The sequence below is a fragment of the Xiphophorus hellerii genome, chromosome 8 (assembly GCF_003331165.1).
Source record: "Xiphophorus hellerii strain 12219 chromosome 8, Xiphophorus_hellerii-4.1, whole genome shotgun sequence".
NCBI classification, from domain to species: Eukaryota; Metazoa; Chordata; class Actinopteri; order Cyprinodontiformes; family Poeciliidae; genus Xiphophorus; species Xiphophorus hellerii.
The window spans coordinates 10,428,994-10,448,105 of NC_045679.1; positions in this window are offsets into that span (position 1 = coordinate 10,428,994).

Below are 19,112 nucleotides of genomic sequence, written 5' to 3' on the forward strand. Positions count from 1 at the left end.
AACATCCAGTATAGGGCGATGGCAGTTTGGTGCCCATCTCCAGAGGTCATTGGGTGAGAGGCATGGTGAACCCTGGATAGGTTGTCCATCCATAAAGCAATACAGAGACACACAGGGCAATCAATCATGCAAGCAAACACTCTAAGGGCAATTTCAGAGCAACTAAGAGTGGATCCCGACTATTTTGCAGTTTAATATTTGTGAAGTCACCTAATCATGAATTTTCTATGAACCATAACTCTAAATTATTTGAGAAAAAATTAGCATATTCACTTTTTTTAATCAAATACTGAAAAGAAAATGTGGCGGGAGACACTGAAATATCTAGGCACAATGCTGCTTGTGACATTGTGAAGATAATGAAGACTTTAGCTTCTGTATTGCTAAGAGGGATTTCACTGTATTAATGCATATTGTGGTCTATTTGGTGCTTAAGCTATTAAAAAGAATAGGTGTTATTTCAGGGGATTTCAAGGATTCTTGGAGTTTGGCCAGTTATGGATGCCTGTGGTTCCCAATTCTCATGAATACTGAGGAGTTCACCATTGGCAAGTTTTTTAGAGTGTAAAACACATTTGAAGACAACAGGCTCCAGAGCAAAGGTCTGCCATTCTAATCCCCCAAGGGCGGCATCCTGCAACTTTTAGATGCGTCCCTGGTCCAACACACCGGAATCAAATAGTTGCCTTACCTCTTTAGTGTACAGTCAAGTTCTCCGGTCCTGTTAATAAACTAACTGCTTGGTGAGTTGAAGCAGAGAGGCATCTAAAAATTAAAGGACACCGGCCCTCGAAGACTGGAGATGCAGACCCCTGCTCTACAGGGATATAATGTTTCTTCAACAAGAAGCTCAAAAGAAATATGTCTAAAAACCTACATTGAGGCGTTGCCTTTTATCTGTTTTGTCAAATATTGCAATGGCAGATTTTCAATTACGAGCGTGTTTCCAACTGTAGCCACTGAAGTCCTGTGAAGTGATTTTATTTGTGGCCTTTAGAAGGGTTTTTTCACCACTAATAAAATAAACTTTCAATTTCAGAAACATCTATGGACTTTTATGAGCTCTTGATTTTGCACACCATACAGAAAAATGGAATATAAAATTGCATTTCATTTGTTTTAAGGCTGGGATGGAGCAAAAATAAAACACACAAAAAAACAGCTTTTCCTTTCTGAATCAAAGTAACAGGGACAGAGTATTGGGCTGTGGCTGCTTGAATGTGTGTGTTGGTTTGTGTGCAGGCGTGTGGGGGTGTGTGTGTGTGTGTGTGTATCTATTCCCAGGACCTGGGCAGCCTATCAAGCAGCTATCCATCCTTTGTGACGATCAATATTTATGAATCCCTGAGGACTTGTGGTATGAAGCATATAAACAAGCAATGGAGCAGACCAAGACAGACCACCAAACAAACACACAATAGCAGCAATATATTAAGGTGCACATCAGTTACACAAATACTGAGGAATGAACAACACACCACTGAAGGTACAGATCTGGCAGACTTTCAACATAAGTCTTAAAAGTTTAGAATCAGAAAGAATATTGTAATTAGTCTCTAAATAATGTTCTTTAGAGTAATATGCTTATAGACTTTCAATTAGATTAAAGTGAAATTATGACCACTAATCCCTATAGTCCCAGTAGAGTTATAATAAATAAATACATTTAAAAACCCACTTTTTTTGAATTAATGAAAGTCAATAACTTTATATTTCCAAAATTAAAAATCAACATCAAACATCAAATTCAACCTGGATCATTGATATTTGTATTTCTGGTCCATTTAGTAATGTAAGGCTGAAGATTTCACATTTAAAAATATTTATCAATTCAACTGACATACTATACCATAAGCCTTTCTATTAAGCAGGCGAATAAATTTGAGCATAAATATTCATTGATTTTTTTTTTTTAATAAAAATGCAACATACACAGCAAAACAGAGAGCGTTTTCTACTTAGAAAACCCAATTCTTGAAGAGATTTTATCTCTCACCCAAAAGCTTTCTTCAGTTCTGAACATGATTGAAGCTAACAGACTTTAATGCCACAGGAAAACCAGTCCGATTAATAAGGCCATTAAGGTCACTTACAGGGCAATTAGGAAATGTGAGTCACTGATTCTACCTTTGATTCAGATCATTCTTTAATAAGATTGAATGGATAGTGACTGTCACACTCAACTAGATTTAGGTCTGCATTTTAACTAGGTCTATTTGTTTGGTTCATGTTATTGGACCTCAAGAACGTGAACCAGAGCAACTACATTTCTGGGGGTATAGTTTAATAATCTAAACCTACTTTAAAACTTCCCCATGACTTAATCTCTGTGATGTCTTCACAGTGATGTTTATTCACAAATTTCCTCTACCAAAACTTTGAGCCCTTCACATAACTTTATTAATATTCCAAATGAATTAGACATAAATTCTATTCAATGTTCATCTAAGTCAGTTGGGTGCACTGGGCTTTATTTAGGGCGTCACAGTAAAGGGGGGAGAATACAAAGGCATTCATAACTTTATAGAGTTTTATTAGTAAAAACAAAATGTGAAAACCATGCAAATTCTCCCCTTCACAATTATGTAAATGGCTTATCACATAAAGTAACAGTAAAATATGGTTAATGTTGATTTAAATGGGACAAAATGTGGCAAAGTTTTTATAGGCACTATCCTGTACTTATTTTAATGTATGTGTTATCAAAGCAGGTGGAAACATAACATGTAATTAACATTTCATAATCAATGTGGCAGAGTTTGACACCTTGTAATCACTGTATGAAGATTAGCACCCACAGCCCCAGGACACACACATGCATAGACAAACAGCTGTAAAAAGACAGCAGCTTGTCCACACATCTAAGCAGCCAAGTAAGGCAACACACGAACAAACTTTGTGTACACAAACAAATGTGTCTACATGCGGCAACTTGCTCAGCTGATCAGGCTTGAATACACACTACAGAACCACACACATATGCACACACAGTGAGCCTGTTTAATATCATTTACATAATGAGAGAGCAGCCATGGTAATAGCTTTTCCTTTCTCTTATTATCATAATTTCACCCTGGGCGCCAAATGACAGAAAAGGAGAAAGAGAAACGGAGAGCATGATGAGAGAGAGACAGAAACATAGAAGTGTCTTGTCCTTGTTACCCTGAAACAAGTCTTTGTCAAAGTCAAGGCCAATTGCCCCTGTTTTAATTCTTCTGTCTTTGTTTTTACTTACAAGTTTGGGCATTTCCAATTATCTTTGTGTTTATCATATACTAGTAGGTATCGCTGTTCTGATGTAAAAGACACAAAAAAATGTCAGAACTAAAAAAAATAAGTTAAAATAATCACTTCCATTGTACAGAAGAAGATAATCTGCTGCCTTACAGATTTGTTTTGTCTACCATTTTTGCTTTTATGTGATAAATTTTCAGCAATTCCAAATATCAGAAAAACATAACTTGACATAACAGATGAGCACCAAACTCTCAAACCCATCTATATTTCTATAAGACTTTGGGAGTATAGCAATTTTCTACAACCCTCCCACAGTCTAAAGAGACAAGGTAATTCTGTCTTCACAAGTTTTTTTAATTCTGTGTACATTCCAGCGGGGTCGCACTGACTGCGAGTTTTTACGAAACTGACGATCTGACCGAGTAACACCCCCACTGACATTTCCCGCACTCCTCCTGGAGGAAATGTGGAACAGTGGTAACCCTCATTTGCCTCAGTTAAGGTCAGTGTTTGTGATTCAACAATAAGAAAAACTGGGCAAGCTGAGTTTTGGGAAGATACTCTGAACTGACAAAAGTTGAACATTTTAGAAGGTGTTTGTTCTCCAACAGCTGGTGTAAAATTATTTCAGTATATTAAAAAAACATTAAAAACAACAAAAACATCAGCTCTCTGCCAGAAAATCCTCAAGGTAAATATCAGTTGTTAGTTTTTAACAATAAGCCTTTGAGATAAGCAGCAGAAGCACAACAAATACCTCCAATTAAAGTTTAGACTTGATTACATCTCTAATGCTGTGACATAATGATAACGCTATTTCAGATTGCCATAATGCTTAATTTAATGCAATTTTCATAAACACAGCCAAAAGTTTTCAAAATTTAAATAAAAAATGTCAAGCAACCCAGGGGGGGATAAGCCAAGAAAAGTGGTTACTGACATTTTATACTTACTACAATCATGCAAATTCCTTCCTCCCTATTTGGTCTCATTCTTTTTCATATCTTATGTAACAGTACACCACAAAAACCACAGCAATCTCAAAACACAGGGACAATTTTCAAAATCAATGTGTAAATGTTCATGAACTTCTGCAAAGCCCCAGGAGGGGAGCAGGGTCATGTTCTACTGAAATCTAAAGAGTAAAAGACATATTGGACTCCTGTGTCTGTATGTCTGCTGAATGTCATTGATTTCTGACAAAAATAAAATAAAAAATACCATGTTTCATTCGTAAAAGAGGGATCAAGTGTTGGAAACACTGAAAAGCCTTAGTCATCTTTTCTTCTTTTTCCCCTTCTTTTGTCCAAATTTTCTTGTCCACTCTCTTCATCATTATTTCAGTTACTTATCTCTTATTTCACATTTCTTTCCTGTCTTCTTCGCCTCTAATCTCCATTACTTCAACTGTCTCCCCTGTCCTCTTGCCATTCAAACCCTCCCATCCCTGCTCCCCCCACTCTACTCTGTATCGACAAAGGAGGTATGCATTTTGCTAAAACATTGGCTAATGAATCATTGATGTTGGTGTTGAGGTTTCAGATGTGCGGGGGCAGCCGGATGTAAATAAGTGAGGACTAGACATGGGGTATAGCTAGCTGATATGCAGCCCTGTGTCTGAAACATTGATGAGATATGTTGGGGTGTGTGTGAATGTGTGTGTGTGCGTGTGTGTGTGTGCGTGTGCGTGTGTGTGTGTGTGCTAACAAAACTCTGAAGGCTATTTAAGAGGGCCAGATATGACAGTTGTTTACAAAATGATAAAGACACCAAAGAACCAGGGGAGGAATCCAAGGCCAAAGAGGAAAGAGAGTGACAAGAGGAAAGATTTGCATGGAGAAAGATTGGGATAGTGTTACTTGTGTAGGGGACAAATATTAGAGTACGAATAGGCTACAATGAAACAAGACAGACACGCAGGCAAAATCTGGTTTTAAAATAATGATACATTTCCATTAACATGGCCATCATCACTACTAAGTCTATCTACAGAGCCTTTAAAAAAAAAAAAAAAAACTTTTTAATATTTTTTTTCTGTTACAACCACAAACTTTTTTGCATTTTTTTAGAATACAAAAACACTACAATTAAGACTGAAAGTCTTGAATGCAAACACTGAAGTGCGTCTTCCATTTACTTGGCAAAACACATTGATGGCTCCCTCATGTAAAGGAAATCATTTTCCTCTGTAGCGAAAGAAAAGCTGTGTTGGATATGAGGACAAGAGTTAGAAAAGATTTGAAATTGGGATAGAGTTGTAACTTCCTGAAAGACAACAACCATAAACATACAACATAAAATGAATGGTTCAGTGTGACAGATGACAATTTTGTTGATCCGTCACCTAATATTTGAATTAAGTACAATGATGTTTGTGGTTGAAATGTATTAAAAATGTGTTAAAATGTTGAAAGTCTTAAAAGATTCTCAAAGAACATTGTTCTCACAAAACATTGTTAACCCTAAGATTATGTATTGATCTTCCAAAATAAATAAGCAACTTTTAAAATGGAAAATATTACTGCAAACTATACAGATTTTCAACAATATTATCTTAGTGGGAAATCTTTGTAGTTCCTTGCTTACTTTTCATAGTCACTCCAATTTGATGTTTACCACATATCATACCATTCATCAATGAAAGTTAGTTGTTTATTTCATATTTGGTGAGTTAGAACCATGTCTGATTTATTTTTGTCAACAAAAAGGTTTTTTTTATGAATATAGTTTTTGTTTGATTTGTATTTCATTTCTCATAATCACTGTAGAAAACCTTGATGTTTTAGCCCCCTTGTAGCACAATGTTGCCCTGAGGCAACAAACCCAAATCTGGTTCCAGGAGGTGTCAGGGTCCGATTTTATGATTGATATGTAAATGGCGACCACTAAGCTCACAAAGAATGCAGGAAAAATATTTTTTCCCCCAAAAAATAAAAAGTCATGTCAGAGGGTTTCCCACAAACACTTCAACTTGAGAGTTTAAATTCATATATATGCTCATTTATTGATTCAATTGTCAAGCAAATTATTTGAATTGAAAAACATCCTCATACTGCAATTTAAGACCTGATTGTAATTCATGCATGCAAACCTCAAATTAATAAAATTACATATTTAAGATCTAAAGCATTACAAGTATGTTATGAAAAAGTTTTAACATATCTGAAATGACAACTTTTATATGGTGGAATAGACTCAGATATTCCAGCTTGGAGATCTTCAGGTTTGTTCTTGTACAGAATGGTCTATGATAGTACAATACAAGAATTATAAACATTTTTTTCATGCAGTTGGCCTCTGACAGTTTCATATTGGAAAAAAAATGTTAGCTCAAGCATTGTATCTTTATTTAAATAAAAATATCAATAAAGGTCTTAACTTGAGGGGAATTCCCTCGTCTTTCTGGACGTTTCAGACTCTAGCACGTTTACATGCACACCCATGCACTCTAGCCAACCTCTGTTCCACACCTTCACTTAAAGCATTTCTCGGGCCTCTTAGCCTCTTCCTCCCTGCATTAAACACCATTAATACAGTCATTTAGTCCACTAATACATCAGTGCGGTCAGTGCTCTTACATTATGCATCAGTTGAGGTCAGGGCACAGTGAACTGTGCTGGTCTTGAGTCTAACCACACATTGTAAAGACATTATCTATTTTCCACTGAAAACAAAACTAATAGAGTAATGGGTGTGGATATCCTGATCAACATTTTATCCTCTCCATATCAACCGGAGTCATGTAAAGTGGATTACACGTCATGCTCGAGACTTAATCTGATATTTGAATTTTCTTAGAGTACACAGCCGCCCAGCAGTCTCCATAAACACAGAACAGATATTAAAATGTATTACACCCACTAAGTGACTTGGTGTAGTAAGTTTCTTTTTTTCAGAAAAATAATGTAAAATTTGAAAATGTCTTTGAATAAAAAATTTTAACCAAGTACTTCCAGATATTTTTTTTATTTTTACCATCTTTACTCAGTTGAAAAAAGAATAGCATAAGTAACATATGTTCAGCTAACAGAAAACTTTTACATTTTGTCACATTACAATCACACGTTTTGATAGTTGTTTTTTTTTAGGATTGTTTGTAACAAACATAAAAATGCAAATGACTGAAATGGAAGGAACAAAAATTATTTTTACTCATTCTTCTTAGCTGAAGATTACTGCCCAGTTTCAGGTCATTTACTGCTTCTAACAGATTTTTAGGTCTGTCCATCTTCCCATCAAATCTGGCCAAAGTTCCTGTCCCTATTGAAGAAAATCATCCAAAGTCCTCCTCTCTCCCTCTCTGATAAATGTCTCATTTTTGACATGTTCCTTGTCTCCGTTTGAGTTCATTGAGCTATTTGTTTCCAGTGCACCCTACTTATCTTCTAAGGCCTGAAATTACATTGTACAGTTGATTTCAGTCCACTTCTATAGACAAATACACTGCCTGGCCAAAAAAAAAGTCGCCACCTGGATTTAACTAAGCAAATAGGTACAAGCCTCCTATTGGATAAGTACTGCATAGGCGATTATCTTTCAGCTGGCAACTAGTTATTTAAGCCCAGTTGATGCAATGAGTAACTCCTCATTTCTTAAACAACCATGGCAAAAGACACATCCTGTGGTCGTGGAAAAGACGTTAGTCTGTTTAAGAAGGGTCAAATCATTGGCATGCATCAAGCAGAGAAAACATCTAAGGAGATTGCAGAAACTACTAGAATTGGGTTAAGAACTGTCCAACGCATCATTAAAAACTGGAAGGATGGTGGGGAACCATCGTCTTCCAGGAAGAAATGTGGTCGGAAAAAAATCCTGAATGATCGTGATCGGCGATTACTTAAACGTTTGGTCAAATCAAATCGAAGAAAAACAACAGCAGAACTCAGGAGTATGTTTAATTGTGAACGCAAAAGCATTTCCACACGCACAATGCGAAGGGAACTCAAGGGGTTGGGATTGAACAGTTGTGTAGCTGTAAGAAAACCTCTAATCAGTAAGGCTAACCAGAAAAAAAGGCTTCAGTTTGCTAGGGAGCATAAAGATTGGACTCTGGAGGAATGGAAGAGGGTCATGTGGTCTGATGAGTCCAGATTTACCCTGTTCCAGAGTGATGGGCGCATCAGGGTAAGAAGAGAGGCAGGTGAAGTGATGCACCCATCATGCCTAGTGCCTACTGTACAAGCCTGTGGGGGCGTGCTATGATCTGGGGTTGCTGCAGTTGGTCAGGTCTAGGTTCAGCAACATTGTGTGCCCAAAGAATGAGGTCAGCTGACTACCTGAATATACTGAATGACCAGGTTATTCCATCAATGGATTTTGTCTTCCCAAATGGAACGGGCATATTCCAAGATGACAATGCCAGGATTCATCGGGCTCACATTGTGAAAGAGTGGTTCAGGGAGCATGAGACATCTTTTTCACACATGGATTGGCCACCACAGAGTCCAGACCTTGACCCCATTGAGAATCTTTGGGATGTGCTGGAGAAGGGTTTGTGCAGTGGTCAGACTCTCCCATCATCAATACAAGATCTTGGTGAAAGATTAATGCAACACTGGATGGAAATAAATCTTGTGACACTGCAGAAGCTTATTGAAACAATGCCACAGCGAATGCGAGCTGTAATCAAAGCTAAAGGCGGTCCAACAAAATATTAGAGAGTGTGACCATTTTTTGGTGGCGACATTTTTTTTGGCCAGGCAGTGTACTATTTGGGGTTTAAGATTAAATGGAGCTGAATACATATTCAGATTTTTAGATTTTTAGTCAAACACTTTGCTTGGTTCCCCAAAACACAGACGTTTTTGCTTGAAATATGAAAATGTAAAAAAGCAAACAAAAAAGTCAAGCCAAAAACTCGTAACACAATGTTACGAGAGGTTGCCATAAAGAACTCCTTCTCTATTGCCAGAATATAAACATATATTTAACAGAAACTACAATCCACATTGTAGGAACACCTAACCCTAACCCACACCAGTCTTGGTGATAATATTGCATTTCTTATAATATGGCACTTTACCAATTAACTGCACTTAAACTCCTGTTAACAATATGCTCCTTTCTTAGCATGTGAAGAACATACATGCATAGGCACACACACAATGATACACACAGCTCTTAACCACACAGTAAAACCCCATTATCTTCTAACCACAAAAAACATCCGCGTCATAACATTAAAAAAAAAAAACTAACTCTTTGAAGCCTGTTAGCTTTTCACCGCAGGACAGAGCACTTTAGATGGTGCTTTACTGTTAACCACAGTTGCTCAAGCACTTTACATTCTTACTGCAGTTTGTGGGTGTGCAGGCGTGTACGAGCAATGTCTGTGTCTCAAACTACCCATGTACATGCTCACATGACTGAGATGGTGTTTTATCATTTCCTGGCTCAGTGCTTATGTGTGTGTAAATGCAACATGATACTTTAATGAAAGGAAAGGAAAGATAAGGAATATGAGAGTGAGAGAGTGAGAAAGTAAAAAAGTAAGAAGAGTGGAAAAGCTACAGAGAAGAATGTATTGAGTGAAAGGATAAAAACTAGATAATATAGAGAGGATTCATAGTTTAGCTTGACATTCCCAGCAGCAGAGAACCATGTTGTTGCCTTAAATAATAGAACAGAAACATAGAAAGGCTAGGAAAACAAGTGCAATCCTAAATGTTAAAATTGTGTGAAGAAAGAAAAAAATGAGACACACAGTTGGGTCACAATGAAAAAGAAAGAAAAGTGAAACTGAGTTAACAGTGAAATTCAGACAGAGAAAGTGCGACAGGGCGGCAGCATTACATCTTGATCAACAGATGACTGATCATGTCAGTGCTGGCCATCTTTCACCAGCCGCTGCTTGATGACACTGCATGACCCCCCTGTACACACACGCACACACACACACAAGAACACGCCCGCGCACATTATTTCCCCCGACGTACCCCGAGGCGAGAGCATCAATAACAAAAGCCCTGGCCAGGGGCCCCCACTCACTCACACACACACATACGCAGACCCCCATATGTCACACTTTCACATATTCATGCATGCATTCAAACACACACAAGACCACCAACACACAAGATGGTAAGGTTAGTGGTGAATAACAGAGGAATACACTGACACATGCACACATGAACACAATATGGTTCCCTGCCCTCAGGCCGGAGGTCTTACCCCCTACACAGTACCCCGTGTTTTTTGCTGTGCTACTACAGCTCCTCTGTGTTTACTGATACAAAATATATAAAAGGAATAGATTAGTGCTTGCTAATGTTGAATCTGTACAAGTAGAAAAAAACACAACATATGGGGATGAAGTAAAACAAATAAGAAATGAGTTTAATAAGATTTTTCTTATTTTTAGGGTAACAAACTAGTTCCCCTAAATAAAATAAATAAAATGCTTAAAAAGCTTTAAAACTGGTCGTTTCAAATGGCTATCCATAAAACAAAAAAAAAATATTAAGGAAAAAGTAAAGAATAATTGTGGTACTCATCTGTCAAAATGTACTTTTACGTTAACACAGTTCAACATACCAACTCTCACTTTTTGTAAATAGGATAAAATAAAATAAAAATGTATAATACTGGAGAGCTAACGTAATATATATAAATATGATTTCTTACATTCTCACAAGTTTGGAAGTTTGGCAGGATATTCAGTTTAAATGAAGTTTTGCTTTACAGATCTGGACCTGTATCTAAACAAAATGTGAACTGTGAAGTAAATGATTAAATGTTGTAGTTTGCAAAGACCACACTAACAAATGTCCAACAATTCATTGTTGCAGCCCTCTCATCTTTCTACTATGGCTGCTAAGAGAAAGGTTGTTTTTTTATATATATTTTCTGCTGAGACAAGGATGAGAAAAATGCACTACTTGTTAGACTTGCAACTATTTATGCTGTTATCTATTTATCAAACATTTAAAGACATGCAGCTATTGTACAGATGGCCTTTTTCTTCCCATAAGCAGCATAAGTAGTAATGACATTTTATACTGGAAGATTTATTTTTGGGACTAAATTCCTCTTTGCATTATGGAGTATTTAAACAGATATTGGTTTCTGTTTCTTTATGTTAAATTGTGGTTCTGAGATACTTTCTTAATAGTACCTTAGAAATATAATCATATTTGCAGTTCCAGATGCTTTTAGTATCATGTAAGTATATATAACACATATAAGTTAACCAGAGAATCCATCCATCTTTTATATGTCCTTTCTAACATTTGTCCATACATTTGCCCATGAATCAATTAATTAATCATTCTGTCAATTCATTCATTGGTACAGCCATCTATTTGTCCATGCATCTATCTCCTCAATAGTTTGTTCGTCCATACATTTCATTTGTCCATCCATCTGTCTTTACATCCATCCATGGTTTTCCATCCATTCATATGTCCATTTGTCCCTCCATCCATGCACTTGTCTGTCCATCCAGTCGTCATAGAAATATTTTCCAGTGACATTGTATTTTACTCATACTATCATAAAGGGTTAAATATGATTAAGAATGCTAGAAATTTGAGAATGAGTATATAATTTGGATATAAAAACTGTGTAAAGGCCTTGATTGATGCAGAACTTATTAAAATGACATGCTCTGCATTAGGTACACAATTATCAATGCCGGACAGAAGAAAGACTCTGCAACATAGGAATTGAAAGTGGGATTAAACCCAGAACAAAGGAACTTATTGTGAGGACATAAAATGAGAAGAGGTCACAAGGTGGAAAGACGGTGGCGTTGTGTTTCCACCCTTCTGTTCTGACAAATCCTAAGTGTAATGGGGATGTACTTTAACACCTGAGTCCACCACAAGCAAGAACACACACGTCCACATGACATCTTTGTTTTTATGGCCCTCTTTGATCTTTCAGTATCAGACTTTGTCCCTTTAGCTTGGTCCTGTTCGTTTGATATTATTAAACAAACACACCTGGTGTCCAATTACTTGAGGCAATGCATGGCTTCTCCTCACTCTTGAGCTTGAAGAGCAGAGCAAGATTCATTCTTCACAGCACACATCCAATGATCTTACATCTCCAACTTATTACTTCTTTTTCAGTAGAGGCTGGAGCCCACTTTAACTGTAGTCACTAAATGTGAGGCTTAGAGCAATGAATGAGATGAAACAGTGTTCATAAATCAGGGACATTTAGAGATTTAAAAAGGACAGTTCCAACTTCACATTTATTAGCACCCATGCTGAAAATGTGCAAAAACTGAAAAAATAGTTTTTATTGTAATTTCACACTAAAATATATGATAAATCCAAATTTTGGCTCAAGTACATTCATTTTTTGAAAAGGAGAAAACTGTTCTTAAACCATCATCGATGAACTAAAACATTATAAATTTATTAAATGTAAATTCTACAATTTTATAAAGTAAATGTAAATATGTTGGATTTCATCAGTCTCTATAAACTTAATCAATAGATTAGACTTTTCCTCAAGTATAAATATGACATAACTAACTGAATCTTCAACATTTGAAAGTATGAGAATCTTTCATTCCAGTAGCCAGATGTGGTTTTCACTAGTCAGGAAATGACTACAAGAAAATATTTATTCTTTCAAATCTCCCCAGTTTTACAGTCAGAGCAATATTTAAAATGAATAAAACAAATTTAACTGCTACACACAAAGCTGCCACAGGGCTAATATCTTTCTTGGAAAACTTAATGTTTTCTGTTTTCACTTTGCAAATTACTTTGATCATGTTTCCCTTCCCGCTGGCTAAAAACAACATCACTCCCAAACCAGGTTGAATGCTTTCTGGGGGCGTATGGTGCGGATGCCACAAGAAGGATAATAATCATGGCCAAAAATGTCAATTTTTGTTTCATCAAAATAGAAGGCCAGAAATCTTCCTTGAGCAGATGGGCTTTTGCAAAGGGGCGAGCGGTTTTCTGTCTGCTTTCTTTGAGAAGTGACTTCCTCCTTGGTCTGTACCATTGGAATCCAGAGCAGAGTCTAGTAGACTCTGCCTTTAATACTGCCACAGGCATCATTTTTAAGTATGGCCTTCGTGGACAGCTAGAGATTGTTTACACTTCTTACAAAACCAGCAATGCAGGTCTTACATTTGACTTCTTAGCACATCTTCCAAGATTTATCACAGTGTGGAACATCTTGAGTTTTTAAGTCATTATTCTGTGGGTTCTGCAACTAGAACACCTTTAGTTTTGGCTTTGTACTCTTTTCCCCGATTTGGTAGCAGCCACAGGTCCTCACTGAGTTCTTTTGTTTTAGGTATGACTTGCCACAAACCAACAGCAGAGAGCAGTCGTTTTTCACCTGAAAAAGTTGACAAGAGCAGCTGTTTTGAATTAATCAGGGTAAATACAATGTTCTTGAACAGCATGGATTTATTTTAATGTTGTAGATTGTTGAATTTAAATATGTATTTAATATAACCAGCAGCTCACATTCTGTGATTATTTAAGTGATCTGGATTAAAGGTTTATAAAATAATGTCAAAAGAAAAGGAAAGGATCAAAACACAAAGAAATTAAAATGGCTGAAAAAATATAAGAAGCAAAAGTTTATAGATTATGTGGAAATCGAGAAGAAAAAAACATTTTTAAATAATTAAATACTATTCATCTAACTGGTTTTCATTAGCCAGCTTTCTAATGTGTGGCCCACTGTTGCTTATGTAATGAGAGCAACTACTTCACAGCACATAAAGCTGTCTTTGCTTCTTAATTGGACTTTTTAGTTATTCCTGTTAATGTTAAATACTGTCACAGAGGGTTTAAAGACTCATTAACGAACACGCAATCACACTTACACACACCTTGAGGTATCTGGGTGAACGACACACTACAGGGATTGAAGTATAAAAAAATGTTAGTGAGCGAAGGCACACAATAAACAAATATTTACTTTAAATGTATGAGCAAGTTGTGTCTGTCTGGGAGTTCTTTAAGGGTACTTTTTGTATTTAATTAATTAAACCAACTGTCAATGAACTTTAAATTAGTCCAGCATAAAATAATCACTTCCGTTTTGTGTGTGTGCAGGAAAGTGCAGGAAGTGTTTTGAGTGTGTGTGTGTTAATAATTAGCAGGCAGTAAAGCAGCTGTGTTAATTGCATTTAGTATCCTGCCTGGGGAGAGAAAGATGGGGCAGAGCGAGGACGAGAGCAAGAAAGAGAGAATGAGGGAAAGGGAGGAAGAGAAACAGTCAGTGAGAGATCCTCTCTCATCTCTTGTTCCTGAAATAGAGAATTCCCAAGTATTTTGGGATATAAAATGGAACGTGGAGCCCCAGGAGCAGGGAAACGAACACACACCAGCTACTGCACACACACAGTTTTATTCACACTCTCTTACATGGACAGCCCCTGGGAGGATGGCGCTAACCTTAATTAGCCTAACACTGTGTTGAAATTGATTGAAATGCAGAACATCAATTATTAAGCCTAACTGTTTTCATAACCCCACACACACCCCAGCATGTAGCACATGTAGGGGAGGGAGAAGAGGGATGTTAGGGGTGATAAGAAATGAAAGGTCTGAACACATCTCGCTGCTATAGTGTAATGTGATACGATGAAGACAAGGTGTAGGTAGTCGCTATGCAATCAAAAAGCACAATGGAAATACTGAGAAGAAAAAACAATAGATAAACTAAAGCAAAACAAAAAATCAAAGTATTATATACTATAAAATAATTAAGGATTAACTTGAAGTACCATAAAACAATATCCACACCCTTTGAATATTACTGTATGTCATCAAGTTACAGCAGTGTATAACTGTAAAGCATAAGGTATAAACATGATTTTCAACAATTTTTGCAAAGCAAGCATTTCAAAAGAAAGACAAACACTATTCAGTTCATTTTACCAACAGTTAGTTACAGTGCAACCAAGAGCAAAATATTCCCCTCAGAAGTCCTAAAAATAGCAAATCATAATAGCCTACCTTTGTGTAATTTAACCTCTCTATGAATACTGCTGTCCTGTGAAAGCCTCAGAGGTTTGTTATAAAATCACAGCTTGGTTAATAAAAAGTGTTCTATGCTTTTAACAACTCACTGACAATTGTTTCATTTATCCAATTCATCATCTGATCTTGCAAAGAGTCTGACACAACTGCAACCCTACTAAAAGATGTCTGTTCACCTAAACTGACAAGCTAAGAAAGAAAAAACAATCAAAGAAGTCAAGAAGTAGTCCAGATGTCGTGGTGATGCTGGAGTGAATTTTTTGATCCACAAGTGTAATTTCAACCATATGTCTTGCTCGCTCATTTTTATGATCAATTGTTTGCTGAATCATTGATGTTTATGCACAGTGTTTTATTTCCTGTCACACATATATATAACATGTTTTCTGCATGTCCTACATGCCATGCAGTAAACCTTATATAGAATGCCTTTAGCAATTTTTCTTGCCATTTTTGTTAAAGATAGCAAAGAAGTGTCAGCAGATTTTTTACTTCCATCAGATTTTCTTACTTGTGCTGTGAATTTCTGCAGTGAGTTGTACATGACATCAATGATTCAGCAAACAATTGATCATAAAAATGAACGAGCAAGACATGTTGTGGTTGAAATTACATCACTGCCACATACTTGTGACTGCAATTAAGCTCAGTTCAAAAGGTCACAGATGACCAATAGGAGTAAAAAGTTTTAAATTATTTAGGCACACAAAACCAAGATAGCTTTGCAATTGGTCTTGTGTGTATGAGGACAATGGGCTTAGCTGTTTTTCTTTCGTTTTTTTTTTTTTTAAGATTAAATGGTCCACATAACTAGCATAAAAATAACATGATCAACTTCAACCACAGCTGTTGCTCTTAGAGACAGCACACAGAAAATATGTACATTTTGCAGCAACCATTATGAGTAGCAAAATATAGATATTTTTTAACAGTTAGCTAAAGAAGTTTAGTCCTCCTTTTGCTTTCCATTGTGTACCGGTAGTTTAAACACCTAGCAACATATGTAGCAATATATTGTTTCAGTTTCCGAAAGAGCTGCCTTAATTTAAATTCACTATAAAAAAAATTAAATTATTGGATTTTCACTTAACACTGCTCTCATATGGACCATCCCTTCTTTTTGCCAATGGAAACCAGTGTTCCATCTATTTATGTAGCCATGGCTTCCCCACATAACCCACATTTTGAAGCCGTTATACCAATTCCAGTTAACAAATTTTAACCCAATGGATAACAGAGTTTCAAAGAAAGTCTTAGTGATATGAAAACTTTTTATACATTTACAGTGCTCTGCTCGCTGGAAACATCTGCCACGAGGCCTGTGACTTTCTTTAACCAAGTCATGCTCGATTCGACTCGATGACTGCCTGACCTTCAGCACGTCTTTGTCCCAGTGCTACCATGACCCACTGAGTCAGTGGAAAACTCATTTAAACCTAATTACATGGGCCAGGCTTCTACTTCTCTTACTTTCTTTCACAGAAGAGCCACTTTCTTTCTTACACCCCTTCTCTATTCTCCTTTGCTTTCTCGCTGCCCTTTTCTCTTTGCTCTCTCGTTTCTTGTCTCCTTGTGCTCCAATTACTGGATCAAGGCAGCCCCGCACCACCAGTCAGCCAAAACACACACACAGGACATCCAACACTCTAGTGTGATCAAGAGGCCTGAAGTACAAAAGCTTTTACATGGTGCATTGTTATACCACTGGGGTCAGCAATAGGTTAGGAATCAGTCTTAATTAGTTTACATAACTTATATGCTTCTGCAGTTCTTATGGTCAAAAATATTTCTTTGGGATATAAAGGCACACTCTAAATACACATCTACATGGCACAATGCACTGATGACAACAAATACACATTTTCATATTCTACTACTGGTTTAAGGTTTAAAACTATGTGGTCAAGTTTGTAAAAATGTAAAGAAGCCAACAAAAAGTCAGCAAAAGAAGTCAGAAACAAAAGTCATATTAAAGATAGATGACAGTGTGGGTTCAGCACACACTGTCCTGCCTTGCAGTGTCAACAGGGAGTAACAAATAGTAAACCAAGAGAAAACCTCAGTATCTTTGTTGTAAATGTAAAAAGTTTCCACAAATAAGTGTGGGTTCTAGTACTTAAATATAACATGACAGAATGTGACAATAAGCAGCATAAATACCTGTAAGTTCTAACTTCGCACTTACACTGAGTGAGGTGTTTACTGTAATTCATCAACCTCAATAACTAAATAACTGAAAGTTATGAGGAACAATTTAGCATCTGCAGCCACTGTATGAAAGCTCATGCTCATTGTGCATCTGAAAAAATTTTAGTCCATTAAGAGGCTGCTAAAATTACAAGCATTAACTGGATCATGTTTACAAAGAATCTATTTGAAATCAGTTCTAAGACATCAGCAGCAACAACAACAACCACAGAAAAATGGCCTCTGCCATTACCAGTCTATATTACTCTTCCAGAAAGTTTAGGTACACTCAGGATCTGTATTAATTTGTTTGGGAAATCCTCACTGCTCTCTACATGGCAATAGGACTCACGAGAATGGAGCGAATCCAAGGCCAAACCATATGGAAGGAGGCTGAGGATCAACTAATGCCTGATGATACTCTGGTAATGGAGTGGGTCAAGTTGAACTATTCACTCTGGTGCATTAAAAATAAATAAATGCATAAATTCCTGGCTATGCATGTACAAAACCATACATATGTAAACAGAACAAAAGCAAGAAATAGTCATCCTCTTAATACAGTTAGAACATTTATGTTTTAGCAATTGCTAGAACTTTTGCAACAGCAAAAAGACAGACTGAAATACTTCTGACAGTCCAGACGTGTTTGATGCTCAAATTGTTTTGCAAATCCACTCTAGTAGAAATGCTTTACAAATGGAAATTAGAATTGCTGCAACTAATAATAATTCTCATTGATCACAACATAATAAATATTTCAGATTTGATTTCATGCTACGTTCTGCTTCAGGGTTGGGAGTGCATGTACCAAAAGTTTGGACACAACTGTGTGTCCAAACTTTTGGTCTGTATTGTACTTCTGAATACAGTTGTACAATTAAGGGAAAAGGAAACATAATGTAGCAGAATGAGCAAAACCTTGCAAACCTCAGCTATTCTGAGCGTGTCAGAACCACAGTGTTTATGCAGACGATCTAAATGAGTATCAGGAATTTCAGACTTACATTCGATTCTTCAGAATTATTAGTGTGCTTCTGGCGCCCTCTTCCGACAATTTCAGGCTTTTGGGGAAAAACTTGTAAGACTGAAAAACAACAAAAAAACAAATTATATCCTAAATGTCAGCACTGATAGATTAGTTTTAATAAACTGTGTGCAAAATAGGATGCGTTTGAAATTAGAACATTGAAAAATAATGAGCTATTTTATACTTACCTATTCTAGTCGGTGATACAAAACCTCAACAAGTGGATAAAACAAATGGCATGTGTACTTCCTGTAATTGGACGATTAAATTCCAACTTTAGCAGCGTCAGTCATCATTTTAGCTCAAAAACTAGCGGAAAACCAGAAAACAAAACAAAAAAAACACGTAACCTCGCGCAGCTGCCTCTTCTGATTTAATTAATACGCCTTCGCGGTAGTTGGTTCACGCAGAAACGGAGACACGAGCCTTCTTGTTGCTCCAACTTACTACCTCGATTCCTATTAAGGGGACTCTGCCGCCGCAATGTTTGCAGCTGGGTATAAAAAGAGACCGCATAATTTTCTTTCCACTTTGCCATTTACTGCTTCAGTCTAAAATCTGAGAAAAAGTTATAACTATTATATATTTTCTTCAAGTAGGTGACATCACAATAACTACTAAAATGAAGCTGTCAGTAGTAGGCTAGGTAAATAATAGTAAATAAAGGCCAACTTTGTCATGGGATGCCCCCTCAA